At 39.3% G+C, this 18,922-nt stretch overlaps 1 protein-coding gene and 1 long non-coding RNA gene across 4 annotated transcripts in view; one reads left to right on the forward strand and one right to left on the reverse strand.

Moving 5' to 3' along the window:
• LOC127165527 (UDP-glucuronosyltransferase 2A1) overlaps positions 1-18,922 on the reverse strand; it is a 196,047-nt gene that overhangs the window by 83,659 nt on the left and 93,466 nt on the right. The gene's annotated exons all lie outside the window — the stretch shown is intronic.
• On the forward strand, positions 7,420-9,116 carry LOC127165531 (uncharacterized). Its single transcript, XR_007827794.1, has 4 exons — positions 7,420-7,521; positions 7,668-7,809; positions 8,000-8,092; positions 8,547-9,116. It is a non-coding gene; the product is annotated as an uncharacterized LOC127165531 (long non-coding RNA).

An 18,922-nucleotide genomic window follows, 5' to 3' on the forward strand; every position in this document is an offset into this window, starting at 1 on the left:
GTCCTCCAGAGCTCCTCCCTCATCCACAGCCCAGTACCTGCGGCCCGCTCATGGACTCTGGCCGCGGCCCCGTGCTCTAGTTGGCCTTCCGCCGCCCCGAGCTCAAATCGGCTGGAAGCCGCTCCGCGCTCAAATCAGCATGCCACCGCCCTGCGCTCTAGGCCGCTGGCTTCTGATGTGGCAAGCCATGTATATATTAAAAACTGTGTGGACCAGGCGATCCCCATGAGGTAAGATACTTCTGTGCTCTCTCCTTCATCTCCGCTGGTCCTGTCCAGCCCTCCCACGTCTCCGCTGGTCCCGTCCAGTCCTCCAGAGCCAGAGCGCCCTCCAAAGTCCGCGCCGCCTGAGCGCCCTCCTGAGCCAGCGCCTCCTAAGCCCGGTCCTCCTGTACTCTCTCGGGCTGACAATACCCTTATTTCCCCCAAGAAAATTTTGGGAGGAGAGCTACCCTCATGAACTGTGTGCCCCGCCATGGCCGCCTGGACTGTGTACTCGGCCATGGCTCCCCGAGCTCCCTGATCCTCTATGGCCGCCTGGACTGTGTACTCGGCCGTGGCTCCCCGAGCTCCCTGACCCACCATGGCCCACCATGGCCATCTGGACTATATGCTCCGCTGTGGCTCCCCCAGCTCCCTGACCGCCATGGTATCCCGGATTGTATGCTCCGCCGTGGCTCCCCGAGCTCCCTGACCCGCCATGGCTCCCTGATCCGCCCTGGAGGCGTTCCTCCTCTCCATCCTATGTCTGCCCTGCATGAGCCTCCAGGGCGCCCACCCCTGCCTTACGAGAGGGGGGAGTAATGTCACACCCGTGTGGACTGCTTTGTTGGTTTTTCCCTCCTGTGTCCTTCATTTGGTCCTTCCTGTTCCATTTCTTGTTAATGTCATCATTGGTTAATCACTTACACCTGTCCTTGTCTCATTAGCTACCATATATTCACCTAAGCAACATCCTCCTGATATTCCAGAACACCAGCCATTAATCTCCCGACAAAGCAGAAACAGGGGACGTTGTGGCTGCAGTGAAAAGTTGCTTCAGTCTGAGAAGAAGAAAATAACTGAACTCCAGGCAATCAGGAAAGAATTGACAGCCCTGAGGGAGCAGCAAGACCGACATCATCAGGAGGTAATGGACTATAGGAGGGCTAAATTAGAACTATTGCAACAACAGGCCAGCAAGCCCTCTTTAACCATGTTTTTACCAAGCAACAGTAGGTGCAAATGGCATTATTCATTTAGTAAATGTAAAGTCAAATCATGTGTGGCAGACAGCTTTGTGACTTTTGAAACTGTATTTTATTTTCACAGATGTAACCCTCTTCATCCTCATCTTCTTTTTATTTTTATTTATTTTATGTTTTTTTTTGGCTACATTGTTGGGCACCATGTCTAAAAATCCAACCCCTTGTCCTTGTCGTGGGAGGTGGAAACAGATTGGGTCTGGCAAATGGGGCTCTGGTGAAGCTGTGTGGTTTTCAGTGATAAAGCAGTTCAAATCCTTCATCAGCTGATTTGAAATACAAAATAAAATAAACTATTTTATGTCCAAACATACTTGTTTGTAGTATGTAAATGCTTTTCTAATACATTTGGCATTCAAACAGTAGTTTAACATGTGGAAAAGTAACTTGACTCACCAAAGTAGTATACTAATGCCACTTTAAAATGCGGGCAATTTCTAAGTGAAGCTAAAGCATTTTTACCGTGCCTTGTCATCCCTTATTAAATACCTAAATAATGTGACAGCCTAATTACACTGTTTTCCCTAAAATTGTATTAATTCAAAATACTTAGATTCAATAAACATAAATACCAAAGGTTTTGCCCAATTACTCCATTTGTTTAGTTTGTTGTACGATTTGCATGATACTTTTCATTCTATTGGAATGTTTAAATTGAATGTACTTAACAGAGCTTATTCTAGTCTGTTGTCAAAGAAACAGTGTGCAAGGAAAAATGTGATTGGCTCTTTGAACTGACGTCACGGATGGATACAGTGCGCATTTTCTAATGTCTGCTGGTGACTGTGAGTAAGACATCATACTTTTGTCTCAAACAGCTCATACATTGTTTTTGTCCTTTATTAACCAAAATATGTAACAGTTAGCAAGAAAACTACATGTAAGATTAAGGTGTGTCTAACGTTAAGTTCATGTTTATTTTTGCCACGTTATTGTTCCGGTCAATTGCAACTGCCACCGCCACATTTATATAGCCTGCAGTTCTATGCAAAGACGTGCGTAATGGGATCGTGACATCTAAAATCTAATATGTAAAAAAGTTAATGTAAGTTTTGGCTGTGTTTACGTGTTCATTTTCGCCACGTTATTGCTGATTGCGGCCGCCGCATGTCAAAAACTTGACGCCAAATTGACATAAAAACTTAATGTCAAATTGACATCAAACATTGACGTCAAAAAACAGGTCAAAAACGTAAATCAAATTGACGTCAAAAACTTGACATCAAAAATTAACGTCAATGACTTCCACACATTTATGTCCTGTTCTAGACAACCAAAATAATGACACAACAGTAATAAAAGTGGGAACTATTTTATTTATCAAAATACAGTTCCAAAATACAAATGTGAACTGGATTTTATCTCGTGAAGGGACTACAGTATGTAAATGTAACAATGTAAATCAAAAGCATAAAAAAGGCCAATTAACAACATACTGTAGATAGACGATGTAGATACACTACCAGTCAAATGGTTTTGAATAGTAAGATTTTTAATGTTTTTTTTTTAAATAATTCTCTTCTGCTCACTAAGCCTGCATTTATTTGATCCAAGTACAGCAAACACAATAAAATTTTGAAATATCTGTACTATTTAAAATAGCTGTTTTCTCTTTGAATATATTTTAAAATGTAATTTATTTCTGTGATTTCAAAGCTAAGTTTTTAGCATCATTACTCCAGTCTTAAGTGTCACATTATCCTTCAGAAATCATTCTAATTTTATGATTTGCTGCTCAAAAACATATTATTATTATTATTATTATTATTATTATTATTATTATTATATTATGCTGAAAACAGCAAAGTAGAATTTTTCCAGGTTTCTTTGATGAATAGAAAGTTCAGAAGAAAAGCATTTATCTGAAATAGAAATAATCTTTTGTAACATTATGTCTTTGTCATCACTTTGGATCAATTTAATGCATCCTTGCATCCTTGCTAAATAAAAGTATTATTTTCTATAATATAATATAATATAATATAATATAATATAATATAATATTTTTTATATATATATATATATATATATATATATATGTATTTATATATGACTCCAAGCTTTTGAATGGTGTAGTGTATAATGTTACAATGTTACAAAAGCTTTTTATTTTACATAAATTATATTTCAGATCTTTGGATCTTTCTATTCAACAGAAAATCCAGAAATAAGTACTCAACTGTTTTTAATATTGATAATAATAATAATAATAATAAGAAGAAGAAATGTTTCTTGAACAGAAAATCAGTATTTTAAGAATGATTTCTGAAAGATCATGTGACACTGAAGACTGGAGTAATAATGCTGAAAATTCAGCTTTAATCACAGGAATAAATTACATTTTAAAATAGTAAAATTCCTAAATAGTAGAAATTCTTAAAAAAAAAAAAAACATTAAAAATCTTCCGGTTCATAAACTTTTGACTGGTAGTGTAAATGCTAGCTTGTACCTTTTCAGAATCAGAACACAGATCAATCGCTGTCTGGCCCTTTGCCATACCCCCACATCTGTCGGGAGCAGACCGGAGATAATTCCGCATGAATTTTTTAATGTCAGCCTCTGTCGATGATGGTTTTGACTGCTGTACAGCACCTGAATGAAGATAGAGACACTTGTATCACTCATTTTAAAATACAGTACACATTTTCAACTAACCATCACTCGTACTAACATAACAATCCACAAAGTAATTAAAACTCTTTAAATAAGCATGGATAACCAACTAGTGGCTCAGTGATCCTCACTATTATTTCCAAGTAAGCTGCACCAGCAGGACAAAGTCAACACAGTCCAATTTTAAAATGTCCTATTTTTTAGATGCAAAATTGAACTGACAAGTGTTACATGGACCCGATTTGACTAAAATTGGCGCTACACAAAATAGAATTCACATATTTTACAAGGTGTGTGTTCTATATTCTCTGATAATTCCAGTATGAACACTTGCTTAAGTACATCTCATCCATACTCAAAAGCCTTGATTACATGAGTGTATTCTACAGAATATCCAAATTCTCATATACTGTTACATTTACTAGGAGAAGAAAAAGAATGAAAAAGTGATATGATTATGTGATACTGAGGGAGACGGTACAGTTTGTCACTGCTTATTGGAAAGCGTTAGGATCCCTGAGCCATTTTGCACTCAAGACATTACAATCTACAAAACAAATTCTAACCAGTGCTAGGCTACTACAGGCTTCATGAGTACACAACAGCTTTTGGAATGAAGAGAAATGTTTAGAGAATTTTAGAGAAGTGTTATTTCAGTTTGGGACTCTGGCAACTGCAACAACTTACTTAAGATAACTTAATCATTCTCTGAATGTGTTGCATGCAATCTACAAAAGGGGAGCATTCTTTCTAATGAAACAATCTCTTATTTTAATGAAATAATAGTGAAAAGGTATGTTTCTGCTTATTAATCACAGTTTGAACAAGAAGAAACCACATTTTCTGTATTTAATTTCTGGGATAAATAACGAAAAAATGAATGGACTCAAAAATACACGGACCCCCGTGAAAGCAGGGACATGTTCGTTAAGATTCAAATAATTAACGCGGAGCTCTAGTCCGAACACAAACGGTTAACGCATCATCCCCTTGACATTTCAAAATCATTAATGTTAGACTAACAATACAATGCTTATAGTCATATTTTATAGACCATTTCGCTAGATGTAAACAACACTGGTCCAGAAGCGCTTACTGTTGTATTTTATTTGTATTTTTTTTTATTTCACATATACAAATACATCTTAAAGGTGCTAATGTAACATTTTCATCCGTCAAATGTTATGTTGGGTGTATTTTTTTTTGTGATGTTTGTGTATGCGTGGCGGGAAATACACACGCATACACACACAAAAAAAATCATTGCACGTTGCAGTTGCATTGCAAGTCATAGTTCATTCTAACACAACCTTCTAAGTGTTAACAGTTAGCCAATATTACTTGTTTTATATTTTATAAGATAACACGTTTCAACGGAAACCCGGAAATGAGTAAAAGAGCACCATCTACAGGTGTGTTAACAGCAGAGAATGCTTTCTCAATAAATGGCCATTATGACCCTACATTTTTCATAGTTCCAGAAAATTATTGGAAAACAAACTGAATTTGAGAAAATAAAATGCATGTTTCATAAATTTATTTTTTTGTTAAACTTTTAATAACTTTTTAAATAAATTACTGTTAAATTACTTTTTTTCATGATTTCAATTAATTAGACATACTTTTTATTATTAATATATATATTTTTATTTGTCTGTTGGAGTCAAGAAAAATTAAAAAGAAAAAAAATGGAAAAAATAAAATTGATTTTATAGGGTCATACATTACATCTTGGTCAATTAAGGCAATCTGAATAATTTTAAAATCTGAAGGGAAGCCTGTTTTTGTTCACCAGACATGAAATGTCAAAGTGAAAAATTTCACTGTGAAAAATTAGGCCTAATGTAAATTTTACAATAATTAATAATTGTTGTTGTAATACTGTAAATGCTGGTTTTACAATTATATCGTAATAACAGCAAATGGTAATTCCATGCAAAAGTCAACCTTACCATGAAAAAATAACGTTTTTACCAAAGTTTTTTTTCTATACTGATAGCACAGATGTCAACATTTGGTGGTTCAAATACCCATGACCCAGGTCTCTCTTAAGGTTTTTAAAGCATTTTTTTTTAGTGCATGATTTTCCATAGTCTGGAAAGTGCTATTTTCAGGCTTGTCACATCTATAACAGTACATACTTATCAAAATTAAAATAACATTATTCTTTGAAGAGCCATTGCTTCTCTATTTGTTGGGTATTATTGCATCTGGTTTGTGCATTTTAATTTGAAGAAATCCTACAAAGTATAGACCTATTCTCTCAAAAACGGTGTCCTTTTTTGTCACATCCATAACACATGATTATTTCTCTTTTTTAACATAGAAAACTATATAGACTGATATTTTTCTGATGTTTAGACTCTATCAACGAGGGTTTATTAAAATATAAGCAGATGGTTTAGTATATTGGTAACACATACATTTTCAAGAATTTATGTCACATCCTTAACACAAAATGTCACATCCATAATGCTGTATTTGCCAGTATACAGTATTATGATAGCACTATAAATAAAAATAAATAAATAAAGTATTTTTGGTAAATTTAATAATCACTCGACTGTTTACCTTCAATTTCAGCATGAGTAAAAAAAAAAAAAAAAAAATAATAACAATAAATTTCTAGTTGAAGTTACAAGTCCACATACAGCAGTTGTGTTCCATGCACAAATCCAACACATCATGGTTCAAAAGATGACATGGATGTGTTTCAAAACCTCATTTAAGAAAAAAAAAAAGCTGTTTAAACTTAATCAAGCTAATGGCAAATTCATAGTACACCATAACTTTACATAAATGCTGATTAAACATACTAATCATTGATGTCAATATGACGTTGATATGACATCAATTAAACGTTTAAAACTTGACGATTTGACGTACATTGAACGTCAAACATATTGGCCTACATATATATTAAACCAATTTCAGTGCAGGATAACCTCCTATTTTTACATAATTAACCACCAGAAGAAACTGGCATCCAAGCTGAAATTAAAATTATGCTATAAAGCATCTTGGTCAAATCTTGACTAATATTTGACGTCAAATTGACATCAAGGTGCCCGCTGGGAATCTAATGTGTATTTTTGTAACTCTGCAGATTCCAGGGAGATCAAAGCAAGGCCAATCAGGATGAGCTGGAAATGTAAGTATTGCATATTTGCTTGTGACAAAAGAGGGTACTTGTTAAAACATTACAGAATTAAACATGGGAGCCATTTCCATGCATGTATCAAGAATGTTTGTGTACTTTCAAGTCTTTCAATAGCCACTGTGGGTGGACAAACAGTTTGAAAGACAAAATGGGAAATTACAGATCCAAAATGAGAAGCCTTGGACACACAGATGTCACGGTTAATGCAGGGAAAAGAGGAAGATACTCTACCAGCAGTGATCCACCTAACAAGAACATAAAGAAACCACGGAAAGGGGAGGTTAACTACCTACCTAACCTTCCAAGTGGTCATGATGCTTCCAGTCTTGAGTTGCTCAGACAGCAATTGGCAGACGAAATGAAGAAAAAAAAAACCCTGATGCTGTCTTTATCAATCAGAAAATGGATATGACTCTGTCTTTAAGAAGACAGGAAGTTGTGATCAACAAGCCTCCTGTAGGCCAGATACTTCAGCGTTGGCCAGCACTTTTTAGAGAAAGTCAGGTAAAGTGAAATGCCTATGTTTGCAGTATTTTTAATGAAATGAGTACAGTATTAATAAACATGATAACATGTCAAAATTGAACAACTGTCAAATTAACATTTCCCTGATGTTAATGAATGCTTTTTTTTTTGTTTTACTACTACAGGTGTATCAAGAATTCAACCAGATAGTTGGGAAGAATCTTAAGCAAGAATTCTATGGGTCACTTGATCGTCACTGTCCACAGCTGATTCAGATTTTCAGGTCTCGCCGGACAGATTTTAAGCAATCTTCTGCAAGATGCCAAGGTTTGTATATGCCATTGTTTGTACATGCCATTGACATAAATTGATGCCATTGTTTGCTGAATTTTGAAACCTGATATAATAACTTTAGAAATCTTCAGTAACAAAGACAAAATAATGATGCATGTAAATTGCCTTTCTGTCATGTTGACAAATGATACAATGTTGTTTCTCTGCAACTGCAACACCTCAGACCTCTGACCTCACTGACATGCGATGTGTTGCCATTCGAGGGCTTCCAGTACTTCTTGGTGATGACCCAACCGAGTTCTTCAGAGCATGTTTTGTAAGTATTATTAATACATTTTTACTGCAATAGTTTTATTGTATTATGTTCCTTAATGTGCATTTATGTTAGCAATAACAATAAATAAATCACCCAAACAATGTCATATTGTAGTTAAATGATAAATGGAATAAAGATCAAGGAGAAATTTAAATTCATGTTATGACACCTTTGAAACTCTAAAATGCTATCTAGAATAATATCAAATCTTTATATTTTTTTTTAATTTAATCAGTAGGTCATGCCATATGCAATGACTTGTATACAAAAACAAATTTAATGTTTTGTAGTATTTTTATATTTTATATATTATTAAATCCTGGATATGTTTGGGTATACAATTCGCGAAAAACTATGCTTGCATACAACTAAAAAACATTCAATAAAATTAATATATAGTAAAAAAACTGTACACTGCCAAGATTTATTTTTGTTATCTATTTATTGTTGTCAGGCTTCTGATGATGGAGACTCATACCAACATGTGCCAGTTGGAATCCTTAACTGAGAAAATGAAGATGTGGCTCTGCAACCCCTGTCCTTCCGCCTCCACCCATCCTCAGTCGGAATCATCTTGGAGGGAATGTTGTAATGGACAATATTGACAACATACCCCAGGCCATGTGTCTTCTTTTTGGTTTAACCTATGCGCTGCACCTAGACTACCCAAAGTGCATGGGCAATACCTTTCTTTTCATTCAACAAGTTCTGCTGGGTTTGGGTAAGGAGTTGAAGGGTAAGATTCTGGCTGTTAAAAATCAGCTTGCCATGTAAACAGGTACAGTAAATGCATGTTTCTTCAGGCTTGCTGTCGTAACTGTTAGATTAAAAATTATACCAGATGTTGTTAAAACTATGCCTTAGTGTTTGGCAAAATATTCATGTTCCATAGTGATACAGTATAATAACATTGTGGTTGTTTGATATTTGAAAAGGTTTGTAAACACTGTTTAAAACATTACAAATAATTGTTAATTATTAATTGTTATAAATTGTTATAAATTGCGTTGAGTAATTGTTATACTCAAGACAATTTCTTGTTTTGTCACAAAGTGATATTGCTAAGTGATTTCAAATAAATTGTAAAGTAAATCTTTATTCTTTGTCATTGTTTGTAATGTAGGTGTATTTTCATTAAATCATTTATAGTGAATAGCTAAATTTAAATTAAGATCTGTCACAACATTCAGATTAAGATTTTATGTTTTAAGCCTATACAGGTTGATTGAACTTTAAAAATTATGGAAACACATTGCCCTAAAAAAGCTAATTTTTTTTTGTTGAAAATACAACACCTTTTAGGTTTAATGTACCTAAGATTTCAATAGCGTTGCACTAAAAACTTTTATTTCAGTCAACTAAATGTTTAATTAACTGCATTCGAAATTGTAAGTACAATAAACTTAAAAAGTATAGTTTTTTCAACAAGACGAAATTAGCTTTTTTAGGGCAACGAGTTTCCATAAATTTAAGTTCAATCAACCTGTATAGGCTTACAGTTGTTACGCGCAGTGCTGGATGGACGAGACGGGAAACGAGATACGATACAAACAAATAACAATTTAATATAAATCTTCGTAGGAACAGGCAGGAACACAACGAGACATCCACACACTTCCAAATAACATTAAGGACCGACAGCAAACTCAAAACACAAGCAGACTTATAAAGGGAGAGACTAATTACAAACACAGGTGTAGGGGATGACGGTAATTTGGGTTAAACCAAAACAGACAGATCGACGGGGGGGAGACAATGGGAGAAACCAAAAGACATAAACAGACATAAATGTGACATTACGCCCCCCTCCGAATAGGCGCGTCTCGCACCTATCAACATACAAGAAAAAAAAAAAAAAAAAAAACGAGAGTAGGTGGGCGGTTCAGGAGGCCATGGCCGGACAGACAGTTCAAATAAACATAACATAGTCCAGGGGGGGTGACGAAGGTGGAAGGAGCCAAGGAGGAAACAGGAGGGACCCGGAGCAGGAGAAGCAGAGGGAGACTCAGACCGCAGCCATGATGACGACCCACGGTGGAGCCGATGAAGGGAGGAGCCATGGTGGAGGAAAGGCTGACGACTCCAGGGGGCCGACCGACGGAGGCGGAGCCGCTGGCGGAGGAGCCCGAGACAGAGACGGAGAGCCGAAGATCCAGGGCGACACCGAGGATCCGGAGGGCCAAGGCGGAGCCCTAGGCTCTGGCGACCAAGGCGTAGGCGGAGATCCAGAGGTCCACGGCGGAGCCGGAGCGACAGAGGATGGAGGCTGTGCCGGAGGGAGGGAGGAGTCCTTAGGAGCCGGTGGGATGGAGTGACGAGGCGCAGCCGGAGGAACAGAGTCCTGAGGTGACGGAGGGACGACGACCGACCAGGGCGGAGCCGAAAAGACGAGGGAACCTGGTGGAGCTGATGGACCGATGGGCGACGATGGAGACGAGGGCGCTGAGAGCCGTGGTGGAGCCGCAGGGTCGGAGGGCCGAGGCGGAGTTCTGGACTCTGAGGCTGGAGGCGGAGATGAGGGATCCTCCAGCCCTGACGCCGATGGAAGCTGGCAGACCTGCGGCGCGCCCACTGCACAGGTGGAAGACTGAGGGTGAGCAGAGGGACTGTCAGGAGACAGCGGTGCGCAGACAGATGTTGACATAGGCAGAAGAGGGAGGGTGGGTGGGAATTCCATACAGGCAGGTATAACATGACAGGTAGATATTTCCGGTAAGAAGTCTATTAAATCCCCAGAGTTATTTTCTAGCTCACCCCCAGCAGTGGTGCAGTAGGCAGGGCTCTCCATAGCCCTCACTTGCTCCATCTTGCACTCCCCCGTCGTGGTAGTTGTAGCCGGCTCTCGCACCTGATTGGACGTGTAAGGCTCTGGCTCTGTGGCGATCTTTGACTCTGTCGCTCGTGGCTCTGGCTTGTCATCCGCGGTGGGCTCGGGCTCAAACTCCGCGTGTCGGGGTGCTGGTTGGCTGGGCTCTGGGTCTTGAGTGGGGCTGGTGTCATCCTCCGTGGTCAACGAAGATCTACAGGACACCAGCACCCACTCGATGTAGTCGGCGAAGCTCTCTCGTGGACCCTCCCCGGACAGCTGCGCTTTCGTGGCGATGTTCAGTCCTGCATGGCAGAATGTGCAAAGGCTGCTTTCCGGGTAGCGTGTGAGTGGTACGAGGTGGACGAAGTCTCTACTGTGGTCCACGAGACAGCGATTCCCCTGCTCCAGGAGAAGGAGGAGGACGGCGGGGTTATCCATAACGAAAAACAAAACAAAACACTCAGAAAAAAAAGCGGAAAATAAAGCAGGGAAACGCCGGGGAAAAACTGTATCGGTCGGTCCTTCTGTTACGCGCAGTGCTGGATGGACGAGACGGGAAACGAGATACAATACAAACAAATAACAATTTAATATAAATCTTCGTACGAACAGGCAGGAACACAACGAGACATCCACACACTTCCAAATAACGTTAAGGACCGACAGCAAACTCAAAACACAAGCAGACTTATAAAGGGAGAGACTAATTACAAACACAGGTGTAGGGGATGACGGTAATTTGGGTTAAACCAAAACAGACAGATCGATGGGGGGAGACAATGGGAGAAACCAAAAGACATAAACAGACATAAATGTGACAACAGTGTAGGCAGCATATCTATGGAATGGAATTCAGTAGGGCTGTTCGATTCCGAAAATTTTGGAATCGAGTCTGATTCCTGGTTCTGGAATCGATGGGATTCGATTCCACGAATCGATTCCTCACTGTTATTTTCGATTCTTCTTCGATTCTTGTTTTTTTAGATTGGAGGAACCTAATTCACCTAGCCATCACTGCAGGATATAAAAGTCTTAGAAAGTAACCTTTTCATAATATGAAGCTTTGTTTTTATAAATTATGATACATTTCTGTATTTAAATTATTTTTATCTGCGTTGCCCATGAAATTAGTCATAGCCCACAGCAGTGTACATGCGTTTATTGCATGAATGAAACAAGACGTGTACGGTTCAGCTGAATGATGACAAAATTAACAAACTGTACACTGAAACAAAATAACCAGAACATTAACAACAACATTGCTATAAGAGCTTGTGGTTTATCTGTCAGTCAGACGCTCACTCTCCGAATCAGACTTCTAATCACTATTAGCGAGCAAAGCTGCATCTTCAAACTCAGATATGCTCAGTACCGACTCCTTTCATTCAGTTTATTTTCGTGAATCGACGTTCAGCGACGTTTGATGACAGCAGCCAAGATATGCAGCCTTCGTATGATGCAGCCGTTCGTTTGAGAGGCGCCCATATAAGCTTTGTTTGAACTGAAAACGGCTCTGAATGGGGAGTCGATTCCCCCCGATGGAATCGATTCCAACCTTTGGAATCGACTCTCGATTCCCAACGCCTCGGAATCGAGGAATCGATTCTTTTTGGAATCGATTCCCAGGCCTAGAATTCAGACTTTTATTTTATAGTGGTAAGCCACTAGGACTGTGGAAACAATGGTTTCGCTGTATCAGCAAGTCCAGTGGTGGCCTGAAACTGAACCCCTCCACAAGCTGCTATGTAATTGCGGTTACTGCAATTCTCCACAACATTGCAGTCAAGGAAAATGTCCAGCTTCTTGATGAGGAAGAGGGGGATTTTGCTGGTGCTGATGATGAGGACGATGGCACATCTGATGATGAGGATCATGATGATCTTTCGAACACACATCAAGGCAGGATGAATCCTGCAGTAGCCAAAGATAATAGTGATGCTATGCTCTACTACTATAGAGCATTGTTGATTGGGTTTTTGGGTTTAAAAGCATATAAATTGTAATTTTGTTTGTTTCATTTTCTCTTGAAATCTACAGTAAACTCCTGTGAAACTTGACACGGACAGTCACGGTCATCCTGAAGAAGAATCCATTGGACATTTCAGGTTGATAAATTAACTCTTCAAAGCGAAACCTTTTATCTTGTAAAAAGCCTGTAGATGTTGGTACTGTAGACTGTTGATTTTAAAGTTTGTTCATTTTTGTTTTTTTAACTGATTTTATCTATAATTTTCTCACAATATCAGATGAGCATTAAACTTCGGGCACTTGCTGGCTTGACTGGGTGTTCACAGATGACGGCTTACTTGACCACAGTAGAGAATTGGGATGGTGGCGTTCACTCAAATACACAATGTTAGTCTTAGGCTAAAATGAAGCACAGACAACACAAAAAAGCAACGAAACCGCTGCTTAAAAATAAAGGTATCAGACACATATTGTCACGAATCTGGCCTGTGCTCTTCTGTCCGCTCGCCACCAGAGGTTGCCTTGCCAATTACATTACACTGACTGTTGCACCACACCCAGGACTATGTTCCCCATCAGCCATTGCGCTGATCGTCTGCACCCAATCAGAGACCCTATATAAGCCTTGGACTTCCTCTTATGAGTCTTGCATTTAGCACTTGTCGTGTGTTAGCAACTGTACAGAGCCTCTACGTCAGTTTGTTATTCTAGTCTAGCCTTGTTCCAGTATCTTGTCATTCGAGTCTTGTTTCTGCGCCTTGTTATATCGTCTTGTCTGTTTCGCTGCCAGCCTTTTGGAACTCTCGCCTGTCTTTTCGGATTACCCCTTTTTTGCCTAGCCCCTTGGATAACGTTCACTGTATATCGACCCTCGCTTGTTTTATGGACTACTCTTGTCTTGCCTGCATATACCTGTTAGCCATTGTCTGACCCTGTCTGTTTTGACCATGTCTTTGTCGATGTCCCTAAATAAAGCTCCGCATTTGGATCCGCCCGCATCACGCATCTTTCACTCTGTAACACATATCAAAGAACACATCCTTCCAGAGAAATGTGAATAGAGAAGTCACCCGCAGAGCCGATTCACCTGCGAGTGCTCTGCCAGTGAAGTCACATGCATTCTCCACTGCTTACTACAGTAGCTACATTTCTATTCCCCTTCAAACTGCATGAACTGAAATTACAAATTGAAAATACGCCTAATGAAAACAGTCATTTTGCAATACTTTTTTATCGACATTTATAAAATATTGTCAAAGTTTTCAGCAATTCTGTAATGGAAATGTGCCTACTGCCCGTGGATGATCTTCTTTTATTGTAATGGCACATTACAAAAACACAGGATTTTTTACAATTATTATCAGTTTCATCTATATGTTCTTTTATGTATATCAAACCAGACCAGATATTTAAATGTTTCCACTCATCCAGGGCTGGACTGGGACAAAAAAATCAGATCTGAAATTTTTGCTTCAAGCAGATGACCACTAACCAGCAGGCTATCTGCAAAACCTAAGGATGCACTGATCAGAATTTTTCAAGGCCGATTTCGATTGCCGTTTTTTTTTTTTTTTCTTACAAGGAAACTGGCAGGTTCTTGGGTGCTAACTGATTTAGGCTTATGTTTTGTTTATTTATTTTTGTCCTTTTTATTGGAAATATTATTATTCGCCAGAGAATTCAGTCAGGGAGCCACAGTGAACAAAACAGTGGAGTTTCTGTTTCTTTGATGACTAATCTGAACACCTCGTGTGTGATTAGTTATAATGTGCAGCGCTGTGGAAACGTGCCTGTTTTTGGCTCAGCACCAGCCAGCGTATACAGATTTGAATTTAGCAACTGAATTGATGTGCTGCCTGCACTTAACGCTCTAGTAACGCTGGTGTGATTGTATCAAATACAAAAATATTATTTGGCTATTTTTTGTCTTTTGGAAGATGCATTTGACTTGGTTAAAAAATCTGAGGGGGCACGTAGCTTTGTGAAATTATGCTAAAAATGCATGACAGCAGGTGGCGCTTGTTATGGATTTGGTCTGCACTCTGTGTTGATTAAATTGCCTGATGTATATTATTACTATTCTTGTATATTGTCCTTTATATTGTATACTGTCTTATGCATGTGTTATGATAGATCACTAGTTATTATAACCCCACCTATACCATGTTTGGTCTTTTTGAATTTGTATTTTGATGATCTAAAAGATGGTGTATATTATATGTTGATACCTGTGCAACATATTAGTGTTTTAAAAATCTTTAGTAGTTTTTGCATCAACGCCCAGTTGAATTACGTATGCAAAATACCATGCTCTGAGACAAGAAGTCATAAACTTTCCTTCCAGAAGTTAAAGTCACCATTGGCTCTCTGACCTCCCGGAGGTGTGACCTCGATAGGAGATAAAGCGGTCACACCAGTGACCTACCTTGCACTTTTTTTAAGTCTCTTTACTCGTCTCTCTTCACCTTCCCATCTTCTGGTTGCCAAGTCCAAGAGCTGGCGCAGTTGCGTCTGGCAGGTCTCAGCCAGTCTGTGGTTCTTTTAGATCCTAAAAGGATGAGGAGGATGAGTTAGAACTGTAATTGAAAATGTAGAAAATGTAATTTCTTAGAGTGGTTTGAAATTATACTGAATGTTCGCTGGACGAACAGATTAGTTGATGGCAATTTAATTCTGCTACGGTTACTACTGAGAGCTGATATAATTAATTGTAATTATTTATTTACATTTCCCTTTTGAGCTAATTTGCTACACAATGTTCCCTTTTGCCAGTTACGATTTGAAGTCATTTGCGGCATCTTGGGACGTCAAGCTCATATTCTCCAGTCCAGGATACCCTCAGTCCAGTGGACTTGCGGAAAGAGCAATAAAGACTGCTAAACATGCATTGAAAAAAATGTTGCAAACTGGCACTGACTCACGTCTAGTGCTGCTGTCACTATGAAATACACCAGTGACACGCCTGAATGAATGTCCTGCACACATGTTGATGGGTAGAGTCCTGAAGAGCAAAATCCCATGTTGTGCTCCAACAGATCCATGGAATAAATGCAGACCAGACATGGATGGGCGCCCGCTGTAGTGGTGCACTAGAGAGATGAGCCTTTGCCTTATACGGTGCGGGAAATACATTCAGGAGAAACAGACGATACTTGAGAAAGATACATCAGAGTCTGTGCAAAAGTGTTGATCCTGATAAACATTCGGAGGAAATATCCACTCAGACACCCAGACCAGCTGACCAATCGTCTAAGAATTCTCCGGCAGTGGATGAGCAGCCAACACGCTGTACTAGAAGTGGTAGAGCAGTAATACAGCCAACTAGATATAATGATTATTACGGACAAGTTAAAAAAAAAGAAACGAAAGCAGAAAACTATTCTGTAACAGAAGGATCAAAGCAATTTGAATGGATTATTAATGTTGTGGTCACAGTGACCACTGTTGAGTAAATATTTGGTGTGGTGTTTAGTTAATTAAATGTTCAGTTAAAGCTACTGTTTGATAGACTTGAATATGCATATGAGGAGATTTGAGTTTGAATGTAAGAGACATCTTAGTTTGTTAAAAAAGGGGAATGTGATGGATTTGGTTTAGCACTCTGTATTGATTAAATTGACTGATGTGTCCTTCATCCATTGATTGCTCATGCCTAGCGAATGTATTCAATGATCATGCATCTGACAAACAGATAAAAAGGACACAAGAACACAGCAGTGCTTATGGAAGACCTGCAATAGGCTATAGCTTCTCCTTGGCTACCACTGTAAACAAATCAGCTGTGCTTATTAATACGCCTACATTAATATGCATTAAAGGAAATGCCATCAAAAGTTTCTGAAGACAGTGAGTTCCCTTTAAAGATACATTCGTGTAAACCCCCAATTCAATATGTATTTTTTCTTCAACTGTTATTTTCTCCTCTTTGCGTCTGTCTTTATTGCGTCCTGTCTTTGGCCTCTGTTAACATCTTATTTACAAACTTTGTAATATTTCCACATATTTCTAGTGGTCCTCTATCCCTCTGGCTCCTCTGTCAGGCTCGCTCACACTGCCTCTGCCTACCTTGCCCCAGCTCTGCCTCATTCCTCTCACTTTTTGATTATGCCTTGGTTATCTGGGCCTATGACTTGGTTTCCACCGTAATCATCGTCCCTCTGGATCCACCAGGTTCTTCCACTTTGCCAGTTCTACAGTGGACTCTTCCTCTGTGGTCATCTCCTCTATGAGAGTCTTTTGCTCTGCCATGGTCCCTTTCTACACCAGTCTACTACCATGGTCATCTCCTCTGTCAGCTCCTGCGTGGAAGTCTCCATCTTTGCTGGTCCTCCATGGGGGTCTTCAGCTCTACTATGGTCTCTTCCTCTGATGGCCCCTCTGTGGTCACCCTAGCACCCCAAAAACTGTGCACATCCCATTCACGGGGCACCGGCCCTACTCTGCAATCCTGCTAGCCATCACCTCCTCTGTTCTCTTGTTTGTGGGAGACACCAAGTGCACCTGTTTCATTGTTATAAAATAAAATTAAATGAAAAAAATAAACAGACAAATAAATAAATAAACAAACAGCACCGCTCCTGTCAACAAGAATGACTTACATGCTGAAATGTTTGTAGAGTCCTTATCCTGGCCTTATGATGTCATGTGCATACCCAGAATCATGTGTTGCGTGTTAAATTTATTTGGATTGGGTTCATCTGTATTTTATCCTTAGGATTTTTTCTAGGGTTTTGCCAACTTTAGCAAAATATATTAAGACATACCCTGCAAACAAGCCTGCACTGGCCCTTTACGGGGCTAGCTTAAGGGCCCCCAGCGGGCTGCCAGATGCTGGTCCCTTTGCACTGGCTCTGCACGAGCAGCACTTACTTAGCCTACAGGAAGCCCTCACAAGCACCACACAGGGCCCACACTATTAATCTACAATACATCTGTTTCACTTTAAATACTTTTTATCTACTATAACTTGAGTCTTTGAGAAAAACTGTTATTATACATCTGAAATGGATGCAGTCACCACATAACTAATGTCTTTAAAAAAAAGGAATTCAAACAAAGCAATGTAAGATTTAAGGAATTCATCATGTGAAAGTTGATGTGTGGGAAAGTCTTATCTGTAGTACATCAGTGTCTAAACACTATATACAGCTGAAGATGGCTAATAGCAAATGAATAATCTCTTGTGATGAAAACACACCATAGTTCTCAAACATCAGACTCTTCTTGAACAGGAAAGGTCAAAAATAGTCCAGACTATGGTCCCAGATCGAAAAGAACTTTAAATCCATATTCAAACTGAACCATGATGTGGTTACCTCACCAATAAAGAGTCTCTGCAAAAAACATCAGCAGTGTACACTTTTAAATAGAAAACAAACAAACGAACAAGCAAACAAACAAACAAAAAACTCCTTACTCTAAGACTGGGCTTGAAATGACACATTTCCCAACCAAGACACAGCACAATGTGTTCAGCAGATGTGCACCCTGCTGAAAAAAACAGCTTAAACCAGCTTAAGCTGGTCAAGCTGGTTTAAGCTGGTCTCCCAGGCTGGTCATAGCTGGTTTTTCAGGCTGGTTTTAGAGGGGTTTTGGCCACTTTTTTAGCTGGTCAAGCTGGTTTTAGCTGGTTTTATCTGGTCAGCCTGGCTGGTCTTAGCTGGTTTTAGCTGGTCAGCCAGACTGGTCTTAGCTGGTTTAAGATGGTCAGGCTGGTCTTAGCTGGTTTTAGCTGGTCAGCCAGGCTGGTCTTAGCTGGTTTTAGCTGGTCAGGCTGGCTGGTCTTAGCTGGTCAGGCTGGTCTTAGCTGGTTTAAGCTGGTCAGGCTGGTCTTAGCTGGTTTAAGCTTGTCAGGCTGGTCTTAGCTGGTCAAAATGTTTGTTTGATGATTGATTGATTACATAGTGTCTGCCCCAATTTTCCTGACAAATAATGCAACGAATAAGTAATATGTTTACTTTTAATAATCTGCAGGACCACAAGGAACCATTAAAATAATTTTTATTTGATCTTACAGCCCCTTTAATAACAAATATTTACAAAATATTTACAAA

Source organism: Labeo rohita, chromosome 5 (assembly GCF_022985175.1).
Source record: "Labeo rohita strain BAU-BD-2019 chromosome 5, IGBB_LRoh.1.0, whole genome shotgun sequence".
In the NCBI taxonomy this organism is placed as follows: Eukaryota; Metazoa; Chordata; class Actinopteri; order Cypriniformes; family Cyprinidae; genus Labeo; species Labeo rohita.